The sequence below is a fragment of the Camelus dromedarius genome, chromosome 29 (assembly GCF_036321535.1).
Source record: "Camelus dromedarius isolate mCamDro1 chromosome 29, mCamDro1.pat, whole genome shotgun sequence".
NCBI classification, from domain to species: Eukaryota; Metazoa; Chordata; class Mammalia; order Artiodactyla; family Camelidae; genus Camelus; species Camelus dromedarius.
In genome coordinates this window covers 2568862-2585566 of record NC_087464.1, presented here as the reverse complement: position 1 = coordinate 2585566, position 16705 = coordinate 2568862, and the positions used below count along the sequence as shown (strand labels likewise).

At 57.9% G+C, this 16705-nt stretch overlaps 6 non-coding genes across 6 annotated transcripts; all 6 read left to right on the top strand.

Moving 5' to 3' along the window:
- Positions 1-753: 753 nt before the first annotated feature.
- LOC135319635 (small nucleolar RNA SNORD116) lies at positions 754-846 on the top strand. The gene has a single exon (XR_010378435.1). It is a non-coding gene; the product is annotated as a small nucleolar RNA SNORD116 (small nucleolar RNA).
- A 2705-nt stretch (positions 847-3551) lies between these two features.
- Positions 3552-3644, top strand: LOC135319634 (small nucleolar RNA SNORD116). The gene has a single exon (XR_010378434.1). It is a non-coding gene; the product is annotated as a small nucleolar RNA SNORD116 (small nucleolar RNA).
- A 2721-nt stretch (positions 3645-6365) lies between these two features.
- Positions 6366-6458, top strand: LOC135319633 (small nucleolar RNA SNORD116). The gene has a single exon (XR_010378433.1). It is a non-coding gene; the product is annotated as a small nucleolar RNA SNORD116 (small nucleolar RNA).
- A 2718-nt stretch (positions 6459-9176) lies between these two features.
- Positions 9177-9269, top strand: LOC135319632 (small nucleolar RNA SNORD116). The gene has a single exon (XR_010378432.1). It is a non-coding gene; the product is annotated as a small nucleolar RNA SNORD116 (small nucleolar RNA).
- A 2717-nt stretch (positions 9270-11986) lies between these two features.
- Positions 11987-12079, top strand: LOC135319631 (small nucleolar RNA SNORD116). The gene has a single exon (XR_010378431.1). It is a non-coding gene; the product is annotated as a small nucleolar RNA SNORD116 (small nucleolar RNA).
- Positions 12080-14787: 2708 nt separating this feature from the next.
- Positions 14788-14880, top strand: LOC135319630 (small nucleolar RNA SNORD116). The gene has a single exon (XR_010378430.1). It is a non-coding gene; the product is annotated as a small nucleolar RNA SNORD116 (small nucleolar RNA).
- Positions 14881-16705: the final 1825 nt, after the last annotated feature.

Sequence of the window (16705 nt, the reverse complement as noted above, 5' to 3'; positions counted from 1 at the left end):
GGAGAGCAAAGCGTGCATTTTCAGGCCCTGTGATCTTTAGGGGGGCAAAGAGGAAACACAGGAAACCAGACCGAGATACAGCCGCACACTCACGCCCATCGGCAGGCACACAGAAGCACACATACAGACGCACACACACAGAGGCACACACACACACACACACACACAGCCAGAGGCATGCACACACTCACACACTCACCCCCATCAAAATCCCATATGTCAAGTCCCCTCCCCTAGTGGGCTGGGACACGCATTGATTGGTGTCCCAGGAAAGAGGAAGGTGGGTAATTGATTGCGGGCTTCCCCATAGATAAAGGTTGATTAGCATGAAGCTTGCTCTCTGAGAACCTGGGTCCACCTCTGAAGCGTGCATGTGATTTCTGTCCCCTTGCCAGGTGGAGTGGCCAGGCCAGCCTTGCCGTCAGCCAAGACAAGACGTCCCTGTCGTTTTCTGGTGACTGCTGGTGGCCGGAAGTCCCCCAAGCAGTGGGTCGGCCCCAGGGTGCTGACCCTTCCCAGGGATCTCTCAGGATGACGGTACGCCTTCCCCTCCCCCACCCCAAGTCCTGGCGTCTCCTTTCGGGTTTTCTCTGACTGCCCGAAAGTCGGGCAAGAAAGATGGATGGTGGCTGCTTCTCAGTGGCTTGCTGGCTCTGCTTTGCTCAGCTTGCTGGAGGTCTCCGAGCTCGTCGGCTCCTCTGTGGAGCCGCCCAGCCTGCCGCGTTGAGTTCTCCAGCATGCCAGCACGTGCTCGGATCGATGATGACTCCCTCATATGCATTCCTTGGAAATCTGAACAAAATGAGTGAGAACTCACTACCGTCGTTCTCATCGAAACTGAGGTCCAGCACGTTGCCCCCCCGGGGGCTAGGGCATAGTTAGGCGTGAGGGGCAGCTTGCCCTTGTTCCCACTGCTGCAAACACCCCCCACGGCACCAGCATTAGACAGCCTCCCGTCTGAGGGTCGGTCGTGTGCAAGCATTCGTCGAGGCAGCTGGAATCGGAGGTCGCTGTTTGAGTGGCCGTTGTGGGATGTGACAGTGGCCAGTTCTTCTGCTGCTGGTCGAAGGGGGAGTGCCAAATTGGCCAAGGCCCTGTGAGCAGGTGGCATGGATAAGTTGGTTTGAGGCAGCTGCATGCTGTTTGGGGTGTGGCCCGAGGTCGAGTGTGTCTCCGAGCCCAGGAGAAGAGGTGTGGGTGTTTTTTCCCATGGAGCAGCAGTGGAGGCGTGTGCCACGCGTGATCTGGACTTCCTTCGTCTTGGTGAGGACTGCTGAGTGCCCAGTGGCTATGCTGCGTTTCCCGGTGGCTGAAGTGCCGGGAGCAGGCTGAGGGACTGGGTGGCGGTGCTAGCCCTGCAGCTCCCTACTGCACCCACTGCCGCCGTGTCGGTGCCAGGGCACAAGCACGGGACGTGCTGAGGACTCAGCGCTGCCTCCAAGCATCTGCGGTAGCTGATGGCCGAGACCGGAAGGGAAGGGTCCGGTGAGGTTAACTCTGGCGTGGTTTTGTGTGTTTTCCTTAGCCACGCTGTCGTCCTGTTGTTCCTCCTGCTGTGCTGGAAGTCTGAGGAATGTGTCTGTTTGAAGAGGGTCTGTCCATAAAAGCCTAGGGAGGAAGGCTTTTCTGGTCCATATGGATGGGCAGTGCTAGCAGACCCCTGAAGTCTTGGCTTGCTGACTCGTCCAAGAGACTCCCAAAAGGTGTCTTGCAGGAACCTGGGAGAGATCCGCTGGCAGCCGGGCTCCAGATGACTGACAGAAACATGGCCTTTAGCCCCTTGGCCTCTTGGTCCATGAATGTGCAATGTTCAAGTGTTCCTTTAGGCGGGAGCCACGTTTCTGGCCCAGAGGGTCCCCTTCCCCATGGCATGTGCTGACCTTTAGCCCTGCTAGTGCGTGGGCATGGCATATGTTTGCTGAGGTCCTGGATGGGCTGCTGTGGACAGCCACCTCCTCATGTCGCCCAGTTCAAAGATTCCTTTCCCGGGAGAGGTCTTCTGTGATTGGACTTTCTGTGGGCCTCATGAACGGGCCATTGGATCTCTGTGAGGCCCTTTGTGGAGTTACTGTGCGGAGAAGGGATCCAAGGTTGAGTATCGAGGGGGTAGCTTCACCCATGTGGACATCCTTCCTGACCATCTCCGCTGAAGCTCGGTGTCTGGCCTGTACGCGGATTAAGTGAAGATGCCTGCAGGGTAACTGGCCCTTGGTCCGTTCGCACAAATGTTTGGACCGGGATGCCGAGTGAACTTTCCTTCGAAGGTCAGGGGCGCCAAACTGCCCCCCAGGTGGGTCTCGGCAGCTGCTGGACACGCGAGTGTCCTGGTTGCTGTGGGGTTCGGGCTGGCTCATTGAGGCTCCCCACCACTTCTCCTCTGGGCGTTCTCACCCGCCCTGTGGAGGCGTTTGGGCAGAACTCACAGGCACAGGCTTCTTGATTGGAGCAGCTCCGAGGTGTGACTTGTATACAGACTGCTTGTGCCCTGGAGCCTGGATCAGGGTGGTGTGACCTTTCATGTACATGGTTTTGGGGTTGACATCCATAGGCACTGGGTAGAGCCTCCAGGTACGCCTATCCTGTGGAGGCCTTTGGCGACAGAATGACTTCGTCAATATCCCATCCAGGGCCAGGAAATTGCTGTAGGTTGGTGCGGTTGGCTCTGAGCAGAAGGAATGGCTGTCGGAGAGAAGGAATCCTTGGCCTATTGCAGCGGCCCCGAGAGGGCCAAGATGACATGGCCACTTTGGAAGCAGAGGTCTCTGGTGCTTTTCTGGATGGGCAGCCTTCTGTGGAACGGAGAGCAAAGCGTGCATTTTCAGGCCCTGTGATCTTTAGGGGGGCAAAGAGGAAACACAGGAAACCAGACCGAGATACAGCCGCACACTCACGCCCATCGGCAGGCACACAGAAGCACACATACAGACGCACACACACAGAGGCACACACACACACACACACACACAGCCAGAGGCATGCACACACTCACACACTCACCCCCATCAAAATCCCATATGTCAAGTCCCCTCCCCTAGTGGGCTGGGACACGCATTGATTGGTGTCCCAGGAAAGAGGAAGGTGGGTAATTGATTGCGGGCTTCCCCATAGATAAAGGTTGATTGGCATGAAGCTTGCTCTCTGAGAACCTGGGTCCACCTCTGAAGCGTGCATGTGATTTCTGTCCCCTTGCCAGGTGGAGTGGCCAGGCCAGCCTTGCCGTCAGCCAAGACAAGACGTCCCTGTCGTTTTCTGGTGACTGCTGGTGGCCGGAAGTCCCCCAAGCAGTGGGTCGGCCCCAGGGTGCTGACCCTTCCCAGGGATCTCTCAGGATGACGGTACGCCTTCCCCTCCCCCACCCCAAGTCCTGGCGTCTCCTTTCGGGTTTTCTCTGACTGCCCGAAAGTCGGGCAAGAAAGATGGATGGTGGCTGCTTCTCAGTGGCTTGCTGGCTCTGCTTTGCTCAGCTTGCTGGAGGTCTCCGAGCTCGTCGGCTCCTCTGTGGAGCCGCCCAGCCTGCCGCGTTGAGTTCTCCAGCATGCCAGCACGTGCTCGGATCGATGATGACTCCCTCATATGCATTCCTTGGAAATCTGAACAAAATGAGTGAGAACTCACTACCGTCGTTCTCATCGAAACTGAGGTCCAGCACGTTGCCCCCCCGGGGGCTAGGGCATAGTTAGGCGTGAGGGGCAGCTTGCCCTTGTTCCCACTGCTGCAAACACCCCCCACGGCACCAGCATTAGACAGCCTCCCGTCTGAGGGTCGGTCGTGTGCAAGCATTCGTCGAGGCAGCTGGAATCGGAGGTCGCTGTTTGAGTGGCCGTTGTGGGATGTGACAGTGGCCAGGTCTTCTGCTGCTGGTCGAAGGGGGAGTGCCAAATTGGCCAAGGCCCTGTGAGCAGGTGGCATGGATAAGTTGGTTTGAGGCAGCTGCATGCTGTTTGGGGTGTGGCCCGAGGTCGAGTGTGTCTCCGAGCCCAGGAGAAGAGGTGTGGGTGTTTTTTCCCATGGAGCAGCAGTGGAGGCGTGTGCCACGCGTGATCTGGACTTCCTTCGTCTTGGTGAGGACTGCTGAGTGCCCAGTGGCTATGCTGCGTTTCCCGGTGGCTGAAGTGCCGGGAGCAGGCTGAGGGACTGGGTGGCGGTGCTAGCCCTGCAGCTCCCTACTGCACCCACTGCCGCCGTGTCGGTGCCAGGGCACAAGCACGGGACGTGCTGAGGACTCAGCGCTGCCTCCAAGCATCTGCGGTAGCTGATGGCCGAGACCGGAAGGGAAGGGTCCGGTGAGGTTAACTCTGGCGTGGTTTTGTGTGTTTTCCTGAGCCACGCTGTCGTCCTGTTGTTCCTCCTGCTGTGCTGGAAGTCTGAGGAATGTGTCTGTTTGAAGAGGGTCTGTCCATAAAAGCCTAGGGAGGAAGGCTTTTCTGGTCCATATGGATGGGCAGTGCTAGCAGACCCCTGAAGTCTTGGCTTGCTGACTCGTCCAAGAGACTCCCAAAAGGTGTCTTGCAGGAACCTGGGAGAGATCCGCTGGCAGCCGGGCTCCAGATGACTGACAGAAACATGGCCTTTAGCCCCTTGGCCTCTTGGTCCATGAATGTGCAATGTTCAAGTGTTCCTTTAGGCGGGAGCCACGTTTCTGGCCCAGAGGGTCCCCTTCCCCATGGCATGTGCTGACCTTTAGCCCTGCTAGTGCGTGGGCATGGCATATGTTTGCTGAGGTCCTGGATGGGCTGCTGTGGACAGCCACCTCCTCATGTCGCCCAGTTCAAAGATTCCTTTCCTGGGAGAGGTCTTCTGTGATTGGACTTTCTGTGGGCCTCATGAACGGGCCATTGGATCTCTGTGAGGCCCTTTGTGGAGTTACTGTGCGGAGAAGGGATCCAAGGTTGAGTATCGAGGGGGTAGCTTCACCCATGTGGACATCCTTCCTGACCATCTCCGCTGAAGCTCGGTGTCTGGCCTGTACGCGGATTAAGTGAAGATGCCTGCAGGGTAACTGGCCCTTGGTCCGTTCGCACAAATGTTTGGACCGGGATGCCGAGTGTTTGAACTTTCCTTCGAAGGTCAGGGGCGCCAAACTGCCCCCCAGGTGGGTCTCGGCAGCTGCTGGACACGCGAGTGTCCTGGTTGCTGTGGGGTTCGGGCTGGCTCATTGAGGCTCCCCACCACTTCTCCTCTGGGCGTTCTCACCCGCCCTGTGGAGGCGTTTGGGCAGAACTCACAGGCACAGGCTTCTTGATTGGAGCAGCTCCGAGGTGTGACTTGTATACAGACTGCTTGTGCCCTGGAGCCTGGATCAGGGTGGTGTGACCTTTCATGTACATGGTTTTGGGGTTGACATCCATAGGCACTGGGTAGAGCCTCCAGGTACGCCTATCCTGTGGAGGCCTTTGGCGACAGAATGACTTCGTCAATATCCCATCCAGGGCCAGGAAATTGCTGTAGGTTGGTGCGGTTGGCTCTGAGCAGAAGGAATGGCTGTTGGAGAGAAGGAATCCTTGGCCTATTGCAGCGGCCCCGAGAGGGCCAAGATGACATGGCCACTTTGGAAGCAGAGGTCTCTGGTGCTTTTCTGGATGGGCAGGCTTCTGTGGAACGGAGAGCAAAGCGTGCATTTTCAGGCCCTGTGATCTTTAGGGGGGCAAAGAGGAAACACAGGAAACCAGACCGAGATACAGCCGCACACTCACGCCCATCGGCAGGCACACAGAAGCACACATACAGACGCACACACACAGAGGCACACACACACACACACACACACACACACACACACAGCCAGAGGCATGCACACACTCACACACACACACCCATCAAAATCCCATATGCCAAGTCCCCTCCCCTAGTGGGCTGGGACACGCATTGATTGGTGTCCCAGGAAAGAGGAAGGTGGGTAATTGATTGCGGGCTTCCCCATAGATAAAGGTTGATTGGCATGAAGCTTGCTCTCTGAGAACCTGGGTCCACCTCTGAAGCGTGCATGTGATTTCTGTCCCCTTGCCAGGTGGAGTGGCCAGGCCAGCCTTGCCGTCAGCCAAGACAAGACGTCCCTGTCGTTTTCTGGTGACTGCTGGTGGCCGGAAGTCCCCCAAGCAGTGGGTCGGCCCCAGGGTGCTGACCCTTCCCAGGGATCTCTCAGGATGACGGTACGCCTTCCCCTCCCCCACCCCAAGTCCTGGCGTCTCCTTTCGGGTTTTCTCTGACTGCCCGAAAGTCGGGCAAGAAAGATGGACGGTGGCTGTTTCTCAGTGGCTTGCTGGCTCTGGTTTGCTCAGCTTGCTGGAGGTCTCCGAGCTCGTCGGCTCCTCTGTGGAGCCGCCCAGCCTGCCGCGTTGAGTTCTCCAGCATGCCAGCACGTGCTCGGATCGATGATGACTCCCTCATATGCATTCCTTGGAAATCTGAACAAAATGAGTGAGAACTCACTACCGTCGTTCTCATCGAAACTGAGGTCCAGCACGTTGCCCCCCCGGGGGCTAGGGCATAGTTAGGCGTGAGGGGCAGCTTGCCCTTGTTCCCACTGCTGCAAACACCCCCCACGGCGCCAGCATTAGACAGCCTCCCGTCTGAGGGTCGGTCGTGTGCAAGCATTCGTCGAGGCAGCTGGAATCGGAGGTCGCTGTTTGAGTGGCCGTTGTGGGATGTGACAGTGGCCAGGTCCTCTGCTGCTGGTCAAAGGGGGAGTGCCAAATTGGCCAAGGCCCTGTGAGCAGGTGGCATGGATAAGTTGGTTTGAGGCAGCTGCATGCTGTTTGGGGTGTGGCCCGAGGTCGAGTGTGTCTCCGAGCCCAGGAGAAGAGGTGTGGGTGTTTTTTCCCATGGAGCAGCAGTGGAGGCGTGTGCCACGCGTGATCTGGACTTCCTTCGTCTTGGTGAGGACTGCTGAGTGCCCAGTGGCTATGCGGCGTTTCCCGGTGGCTGAAGTGCCGGGAGCAGGCTGAGGGACTGGGTGGCGGTGCTAGCCCTGCAGCTCCCCACTGCACCCACTGCCGCCGTGTCGGTGCCAGGGCACAAGCACGGGGCGTGCTGAGGACTCAGCGCTGCCTCCAAGCATCTGCGGTAGCTGATGGCCGAGACCGGAAGGGAAGGGTCCGGTGAGGTTAACTCTGGCGTGGTTTTGTGTGTTTTCCTGAGCCACGCTGTCGTCCTGTTGTTCCTCCTGCTGTGCTGGAAGTCTGAGGAATGTGTCTGTTTGAAGAGGGTCTGTCCATAAAAGCCTAGGGAGGAAGGCTTTTCTGGTCCATATGGATGGGCAGTGCTAGCAGACCCCTGAAGTCTTGGCTTGCTGACTCGTCCAAGAGACTCCCAAAAGGTGTCTTGCAGGAACCTGGGAGAGATCCGCTGGCAGCCGGGCTCCAGATGACTGACAGAAACATGGCCTTTAGCCCCTTGGCCTCTTGGTCCATGAATGTGCAATGTTCAAGTGTTCCTTTAGGCGGGAGCCACGTTTCTGGCCCAGAGGGTCCCCTTCCCCATGGCATGTGCTGACCTTTAGCCCTGCTAGTGCGTGGGCATGGCATATGTTTGCTGAGGTCCTGGATGGGCTGCTGTGGACAGCCACCTCCTCATGTCGCCCAGTTCAAAGATTCCTTTCCCGGGAGAGGTCTTCTGTGATTGGACTTTCTGTGGTCCTCATGAACGGGCCATTGGATCTCTGTGAGGCCCTTTGTGGAGTTACTGTGCGGAGAAGGGATCCAAGGTTGAGTATCGAGGGGGTAGCTTCACCCATGTGGACATCCTTCCTGACCATCTCCGCTGAAGCTCGGTGTCTGGCCTGTACGCGGATTAAGTGAAGATGCCTGCAGGGTAACTGGCCCTTGGTCCGTTCGCACAAATGTTTGGACCGGGATGCCGAGTGTTTGAACTTTCCTTCGAAGGTCAGGGGCGCCAAACTGCCCCCCAGGTGGGTCTCGGCAGCTGCTGGACACGCGAGTGTCCTGGTTGCTGTGGGGTTCGGCCCTGGCTCATTGAGGCTCCCCACCACTTCTCCTCTGGGCGTTCTCACCCGCCCTGTGGAGGCGTTTGGGCAGAACTCACAGGCACAGGCTTCTTGATTGGAGCAGCTCCGAGGTGTGACTTGTATACAGACTGCTTGTGCCCTGGAGCCTGGATCAGGGTGGTGTGACCTTTCATGTACATGGTTTTGGGGTTGACATCCATAGGCACTGGGTAGAGCCTCCAGGTACGCCTATCCTGTGGAGGCCTTTGGCGACAGAATGACTTCGTCAATATCCCATCCAGGGCCAGGAAATTGCTGTAGGTTGGTGCGGTTGGCTCTGAGCAGAAGGAATGGCTGTCGGAGAGAAGGAATCCTTGGCCTATTGCAGCGGCCCCGAGAGGGCCAAGATGACATGGCCACATTGGAAGCAGAGGTCTCTGGTCCTTTTCTGGATGGGCAGGCTTCTGTGGAACGGAGAGCAAAGCGTGCATTTTCAGGCCCTGTGATCTTTAGGGGGGCAAAGAGGAAACACAGGAAACCAGACCGAGATACAGCCGCACACTCACGCCCATCGGCAGGCACACAGAAGCACACATACAGACGCACACACACAGAGGCACACACACACACACACACACACACACACACAGCCAGAGGCATGCACACACTCACACACACACACCCATCAAAATCCCATATGCCAAGTCCCCTCCCCTAGTGGGCTGGGACACGCATTGATTGGTGTCCCAGGAAAGAGGAAGGTGGGTAATTGATTGCGGGCTTCCCCATAGATAAAGGTTGATTGGCATGAAGCTTGCTCTCTGAGAACCTGGGTCCACCTCTGAAGCGTGCATGTGATTTCTGTCCCCTTGCCAGGTGGAGTGGCCAGGCCAGCCTTGCCGTCAGCCAAGACAAGACGTCCCTGTCGTTTTCTGGTGACTGCTGGTGGCCGGAAGTCCCCCAAGCAGTGGGTCGGCCCCAGGGTGCTGACCCTTCCCAGGGATCTCTCAGGATGACGGTACGCCTTCCCCTCCCCCACCCCAAGTCCTGGCGTCTCCTTTCGGGTTTTCTCTGACTGCCCGAAAGTCGGGCAAGAAAGATGGACGGTGGCTGTTTCTCAGTGGCTTGCTGGCTCTGGTTTGCTCAGCTTGCTGGAGGTCTCCGAGCTCGTCGGCTCCTCTGTGGAGCCGCCCAGCCTGCCGCGTTGAGTTCTCCAGCATGCCAGCACGTGCTCGGATCGATGATGACTCCCTCATATGCATTCCTTGGAAATCTGAACAAAATGAGTGAGAACTCACTACCGTCGTTCTCATCGAAACTGAGGTCCAGCACGTTGCCCCCCCGGGGGCTAGGGCATAGTTAGGCGTGAGGGGCAGCTTGCCCTTGTTCCCACTGCTGCAAACACCCCCCACGGCGCCAGCATTAGACAGCCTCCCGTCTGAGGGTCGGTCGTGTGCAAGCATTCGTCGAGGCAGCTGGAATCGGAGGTCGCTGTTTGAGTGGCCGTTGTGGGATGTGACAGTGGCCAGGTCCTCTGCTGCTGGTCGAAGGGGGAGTGCCAAATTGGCCAAGGCCCTGTGAGCAGGTGGCATGGATAAGTTGGTTTGAGGCAGCTGCATGCTGTTTGGGGTGTGGCCCGAGGTCGAGTGTGTCTCCGAGCCCAGGAGAAGAGGTGTGGGTGTTTTTTCCCATGGAGCAGCAGTGGAGGCGTGTGCCATGCGTGATCTGGACTTCCTTCGTCTTGGTGAGGACTGCTGAGTGCCCAGTGGCTATGCGGCGTTTCCCGGTGGCTGAAGTGCCGGGAGCAGGCTGAGGGACTGGGTGGCGGTGCTAGCCCTGCAGCTCCCCACTGCACCCACTGCCGCCGTGTCGGTGCCAGGGCACAAGCACGGGGCGTGCTGAGGACTCAGCGCTGCCTCCAAGCATCTGCGGTAGCTGATGGCCGAGACCGGAAGGGAAGGGTCCGGTGAGGTTAACTCTGGCGTGGTTTTGTGTGTTTTCCTGAGCCACGCTGTCGTCCTGTTGTTCCTCCTGCTGTGCTGGAAGTCTGAGGAATGTGTCTGTTTGAAGAGGGTCTGTCCATAAAAGCCTAGGGAGGAAGGCTTTTCTGGTCCATATGGATGGGCAGTGCTAGCAGACCCCTGAAGTCTTGGCTTGCTGACTCGTCCAAGAGACTCCCAAAAGGTGTCTTGCAGGAACCTGGGAGAGATCCGCTGGCAGCCGGGCTCCAGATGACTGACAGAAACATGGCCTTTAGCCCCTTGGCCTCTTGGTCCATGAATGTGCAATGTTCAAGTGTTCCTTTAGGCGGGAGCCACGTTTCTGGCCCAGAGGGTCCCCTTCCCCATGGCATGTGCTGACCTTTAGCCCTGCTAGTGCGTGGGCATGGCATATGTTTGCTGAGGTCCTGGATGGGCTGCTGTGGACAGCCACCTCCTCATGTCGCCCAGTTCAAAGATTCCTTTCCCGGGAGAGGTCTTCTGTGATTGGACTTTCTGTGGTCCTCATGAACGGGCCATTGGATCTCTGTGAGGCCCTTTGTGGAGTTACTGTGCGGAGAAGGGATCCAAGGTTGAGTATCGAGGGGGTAGCTTCACCCATGTGGACATCCTTCCTGACCATCTCCGCTGAAGCTCGGTGTCTGGCCTGTACGCGGATTAAGTGAAGATGCCTGCAGGGTAACTGGCCCTTGGTCCGTTCGCACAAATGTTTGGACCGGGATGCCGAGTGTTTGAACTTTCCTTCGAAGGTCAGGGGCGCCAAACTGCCCCCCAGGTGGGTCTCGGCAGCTGCTGGACACGCGAGTGTCCTGGTTGCTGTGGGGTTCGGGCTGGCTCATTGAGGCTCCCCACCACTTCTCCTCTGGGCGTTCTCACCCGCCCTGTGGAGGCGTTTGGGCAGAACTCACAGGCACAGGCTTCTTGATTGGAGCAGCTCCGAGGTGTGACTTGTATACAGACTGCTTGTGCCCTGGAGCCTGGATCAGGGTGGTGTGACCTTTCATGTACATGGTTTTGGGGTTGACATCCATAGGCACTGGGTAGAGCCTCCAGGTACGCCTATCCTGTGGAGGCCTTTGGCGACAGAATGACTTCGTCAATATCCCATCCAGGGCCAGGAAATTGCTGTAGGTTGGTGCGGTTGGCTCTGAGCAGAAGGAATGGCTGTCGGAGAGAAGGAATCCTTGGCCTATTGCAGCGGCCCCGAGAGGGCCAAGATGACATGGCCACTTTGGAAGCAGAGGTCTCTGGTCCTTTTCTGGATGGGCAGGCTTCTGTGGAACGGAGAGCAAAGCGTGCATTTTCAGGCCCTGTGATCTTTAGGGGGGCAAAGAGGAAACACAGGAAACCAGACCGAGATACAGCCGCACACTCACGCCCATCGGCAGGCACACAGAAGCACACATACAGACGCACACACACAGAGGCACACACACACACACACACACACACACACACAGCCAGAGGCATGCACACACTCACACACACACACCCATCAAAATCCCATATGCCAAGTCCCCTCCCCTAGTGGGCTGGGACACGCATTGATTGGTGTCCCAGGAAAGAGGAAGGTGGGTAATTGATTGCGGGCTTCCCCATAGATAAAGGTTGATTGGCATGAAGCTTGCTCTCTGAGAACCTGGGTCCACCTCTGAAGCGTGCATGTGATTTCTGTCCCCTTGCCAGGTGGAGTGGCCAGGCCAGCCTTGCCGTCAGCCAAGACAAGACGTCCCTGTCGTTTTCTGGTGACTGCTGGTGGCCGGAAGTCCCCCAAGCAGTGGGTCGGCCCCAGGGTGCTGACCCTTCCCAGGGATCTCTCAGGATGACGGTACGCCTTCCCCTCCCCCACCCCAAGTCCTGGCGTCTCCTTTCGGGTTTTCTCTGACTGCCCGAAAGTCGGGCAAGAAAGATGGACGGTGGCTGTTTCTCAGTGGCTTGCTGGCTCTGGTTTGCTCAGCTTGCTGGAGGTCTCCGAGCTCGTCGGCTCCTCTGTGGAGCCGCCCAGCCTGCCGCGTTGAGTTCTCCAGCATGCCAGCACGTGCTCGGATCGATGATGACTCCCTCATATGCATTCCTTGGAAATCTGAACAAAATGAGTGAGAACTCACTACCGTCGTTCTCATCGAAACTGAGGTCCAGCACGTTGCCCCCCCGGGGGCTAGGGCATAGTTAGGCGTGAGGGGCAGCTTGCCCTTGTTCCCACTGCTGCAAACACCCCCCACGGCGCCAGCATTAGACAGCCTCCCGTCTGAGGGTCGGTCGTGTGCAAGCATTCGTCGAGGCAGCTGGAATCGGAGGTCGCTGTTTGAGTGGCCATTGTGGGATGTGACAGTGGCCAGGTCCTCTGCTGCTGGTCGAAGGGGGAGTGCCAAATTGGCCAAGGCCCTGTGAGCAGGTGGCATGGATAAGTTGGTTTGAGGCAGCTGCATGCTGTTTGGGGTGTGGCCCGAGGTCGAGTGTGTCTCCGAGCCCAGGAGAAGAGGTGTGGGTGTTTTTTCCCATGGAGCAGCAGTGGAGGCGTGTGCCATGCGTGATCTGGACTTCCTTCGTCTTGGTGAGGACTGCTGAGTGCCCAGTGGCTATGCGGCGTTTCCCGGTGGCTGAAGTGCCGGGAGCAGGCTGAGGGACTGGGTGGCGGTGCTAGCCCTGCAGCTCCCCACTGCACCCACTGCCGCCGTGTCGGTGCCAGGGCACAAGCACGGGGCGTGCTGAGGACTCAGCGCTGCCTCCAAGCATCTGCGGTAGCTGATGGCCGAGACCGGAAGGGAAGGGTCCGGTGAGGTTAACTCTGGCGTGGTTTTGTGTGTTTTCCTGAGCCACGCTGTCGTCCTGTTGTTCCTCCTGCTGTGCTGGAAGTCTGAGGAATGTGTCTGTTTGAAGAGGGTCTGTCCATAAAAGCCTAGGGAGGAAGGCTTTTCTGGTCCATATGGATGGGCAGTGCTAGCAGACCCCTGAAGTCTTGGCTTGCTGACTCGTCCAAGAGACTCCCAAAAGGTGTCTTGCAGGAACCTGGGAGAGATCCGCTGGCAGCCGGGCTCCAGATGACTGACAGAAACATGGCCTTTAGCCCCTTGGCCTCTTGGTCCATGAATGTGCAATGTTCAAGTGTTCCTTTAGGCGGGAGCCACGTTTCTGGCCCAGAGGGTCCCCTTCCCCATGGCATGTGCTGACCTTTAGCCCTGCTAGTGCGTGGGCATGGCATATGTTTACTGAGGTCCTGGATGGGCTGCTGTGGACAGCCACCTCCTCATGTCGCCCAGTTCAAAGATTCCTTTCCCGGGAGAGGTCTTCTGTGATTGGACTTTCTGTGGTCCTCATGAACGGGCCATTGGATCTCTGTGAGGCCCTTTGTGGAGTTACTGTGCGGAGAAGGGATCCAAGGTTGAGTATCGAGGGGGTAGCTTCACCCATGTGGACATCCTTCCTGACCATCTCCGCTGAAGCTCGGTGTCTGGCCTGTACGCGGATTAAGTGAAGATGCCTGCAGGGTAACTGGCCCTTGGTCCGTTCGCACAAATGTTTGGACCGGGATGCCGAGTGTTTGAACTTTCCTTCGAAGGTCAGGGGCGCCAAACTGCCCCCCAGGTGGGTCTCGGCAGCTGCTGGACACGCGAGTGTCCTGGTTGCTGTGGGGTTCGGCCCTGGCTCATTGAGGCTCCCCACCACTTCTCCTCTGGGCGTTCTCACCCGCCCTGTGGAGGCGTTTGGGCAGAACTCACAGGCACAGGCTTCTTGATTGGAGCAGCTCCGAGGTGTGACTTGTATACAGACTGCTTGTGCCCTGGAGCCTGGATCGGGGTGGTGTGACCTTTCATGTACATGGTTTTGGGGTTGACATCCATAGGCACTGGGTAGAGCCTCCAGGTACGCCTATCCTGTGGAGGCCTTTGGCGACAGAATGACTTCGTCAATATCCCATCCAGGGCCAGGAAATTGCTGTAGGTTGGTGCGGTTGGCTCTGAGCAGAAGGAATGGCTGTCGGAGAGAAGGAATCCTTGGCCTATTGCAGCGGCCCCGAGAGGGCCAAGATGACATGGCCACTTTGGAAGCAGAGGTCTCTGGTGCTTTTCTGGATGGGCAGGCTTCTGTGGAACGGAGAGCAAAGCGTGCATTTTCAGGCCCTGTGATCTTTAGGGGGGCAAAGAGGAAACACAGGAAACCAGACCGAGATACAGCCGCACACTCACGCCCATCGGCAGGCACACAGAAGCACACATACAGACGCACACACACAGAGGCACACACACACACACACACACAGCCAGAGGCATGCACACACTCACACACACACACCCATCAAAATCCCATATGCCAAGTCCCCTCCCCTAGTGGGCTGGGACACGCATTGATTGGTGTCCCAGGAAAGAGGAAGGTGGGTAATTGATTGCGGGCTTCCCCATAGATAAAGGTTGATTGGCATGAAGTTTGCTCTCTGAGAACCTGGGTCCACCTCTGAAGCGTGCATGTGATTTCTGTCCCCTTGCCAGGTGGAGTGGCCAGGCCAGCCTTGCCGTCAGCCAAGACAAGACGTCCCTGTCGTTTTCTGGTGACTGCTGGTGGCCGGAAGTCCCCCAAGCAGTGGGTCGGCCCCAGGGTGCTGACCCTTCCCAGGGATCTCTCAGGATGACGGTACGCCTTCCCCTCCCCCACCCCAAGTCCTGGCGTCTCCTTTCGGGTTTTCTCTGACTGCCCGAAAGTCGGGCAAGAAAGATGGACGGTGGCTGTTTCTCAGTGGCTTGCTGGCTCTGGTTTGCTCAGCTTGCTGGAGGTCTCCGAGCTCGTCGGCTCCTCTGTGGAGCCGCCCAGCCTGCCGCGTTGAGTTCTCCAGCATGCCAGCACGTGCTCGGATCGATGATGACTCCCTCATATGCATTCCTTGGAAATCTGAACAAAATGAGTGAGAACTCACTACCGTCGTTCTCATCGAAACTGAGGTCCAGCACGTTGCCCCCCCGGGGGCTAGGGCATAGTTAGGCGTGAGGGGCAGCTTGCCCTTGTTCCCACTGCTGCAAACACCCCCCACGGCGCCAGCATTAGACAGCCTCCCGTCTGAGGGTCGGTCGTGTGCAAGCATTCGTCGAGACAGCTGGAATCGGAGGTCGCTGTTTGAGTGGCCGTTGTGGGATGTGACAGTGGCCAGGTCCTCTGCTGCTGGTCGAAGGGGGAGTGCCAAATTGGCCAAGGCCCTGTGAGCAGGTGGCATGGATAAGTTGGTTTGAGGCAGCTGCATGCTGTTTGGGGTGTGGCCCGAGGTCGAGTGTGTCTCCGAGCCCAGGAGAAGAGGTGTGGGTGTTTTTTCCCATGGAGCAGCAGTGGAGGCGTGTGCCATGCGTGATCTGGACTTCCTTCGTCTTGGTGAGGACTGCTGAGTGCCCAGTGGCTATGCGGCGTTTCCCGGTGGCTGAAGTGCCGGGAGCAGGCTGAGGGACTGGGTGGCGGTGCTAGCCCTGCAGCTCCCCACTGCACCCACTGCCGCCGTGTCGGTGCCAGGGCACAAGCACGGGGCGTGCTGAGGACTCAGCGCTGCCTCCAAGCATCTGCGGTAGCTGATGGCCGAGACCGGAAGGGAAGGGTCCGGTGAGGTTAACTCTGGCGTGGTTTTGTGTGTTTTCCTGAGCCACGCTGTCGTCCTGTTGTTCCTCCTGCTGTGCTGGAAGTCTGAGGAATGTGTCTGTTTGAAGAGGGTCTGTCCATAAAAGCCTAGGGAGGAAGGCTTTTCTGGTCCATATGGATGGGCAGTGCTAGCAGACCCCTGAAGTCTTGGCTTGCTGACTCGTCCAAGAGACTCCCAAAAGGTGTCTTGCAGGAACCTGGGAGAGATCCGCTGGCAGCCGGGCTCCAGATGACTGACAGAAACATGGCCTTTAGCCCCTTGGCCTCTTGGTCCATGAATGTGCAATGTTCAAGTGTTCCTTTAGGCGGGAGCCACGTTTCTGGCCCAGAGGGTCCCCTTCCCCATGGCATGTGCTGACCTTTAGCCCTGCTAGTGCGTGGGCATGGCATATGTTTGCTGAGGTCCTGGATGGGCTGCTGTGGACAGCCACCTCCTCATGTCGCCCAGTTCAAAGATTCCTTTCCCGGGAGAGGTCTTCTGTGATTGGACTTTCTGTGGTCCTCATGAACGGGCCATTGGATCTCTGTGAGGCCCTTTGTGGAGTTACTGTGCGGAGAAGGGATCCAAGGTTGAGTATCGAGGGGGTAGCTTCACCCATGTGGACATCCTTCCTGACCATCTCCGCTGAAGCTCGGTGTCTGGCCTGTACGCGGATTAAGTGAAGATGCCTGCAGGGTAACTGGCCCTTGGTCCGTTCGCACAAATGTTTGGACCGGGATGCCGAGTGTTTGAACTTTCCTTCGAAGGTCAGGGGCGCCAAACTGCCCCCCAGGTGGGTCTCGGCAGCTGCTGGACACGCGAGTGTCCTGGTTGCTGTGGGGTTCGGCCCTGGCTCATTGAGGCTCCCCACCACTTCTCCTCTGGGCGTTCTCACCCGCCCTGTGGAGGCGTTTGGGCAGAACTCACAGGCACAGGCTTCTTGATTGGAGCAGCTCCGAGGTGTGACTTGTATACAGACTGCTTGTGCCCTGGAGCCTGGATCGGGGTGGTGTGACCTTTCATGTACATGGTTTTGGGGTTGACATCCATAGGCACTGGGTAGAGCCTCCAGGTACGCCTATCCTGTGGAGGCCTTTGGCGACAGAATGACTTCGTCAATATCCCATCCAGGGCCAGGAAATTGCTGTAGGTTGGTGCGGTTGGCTCTGA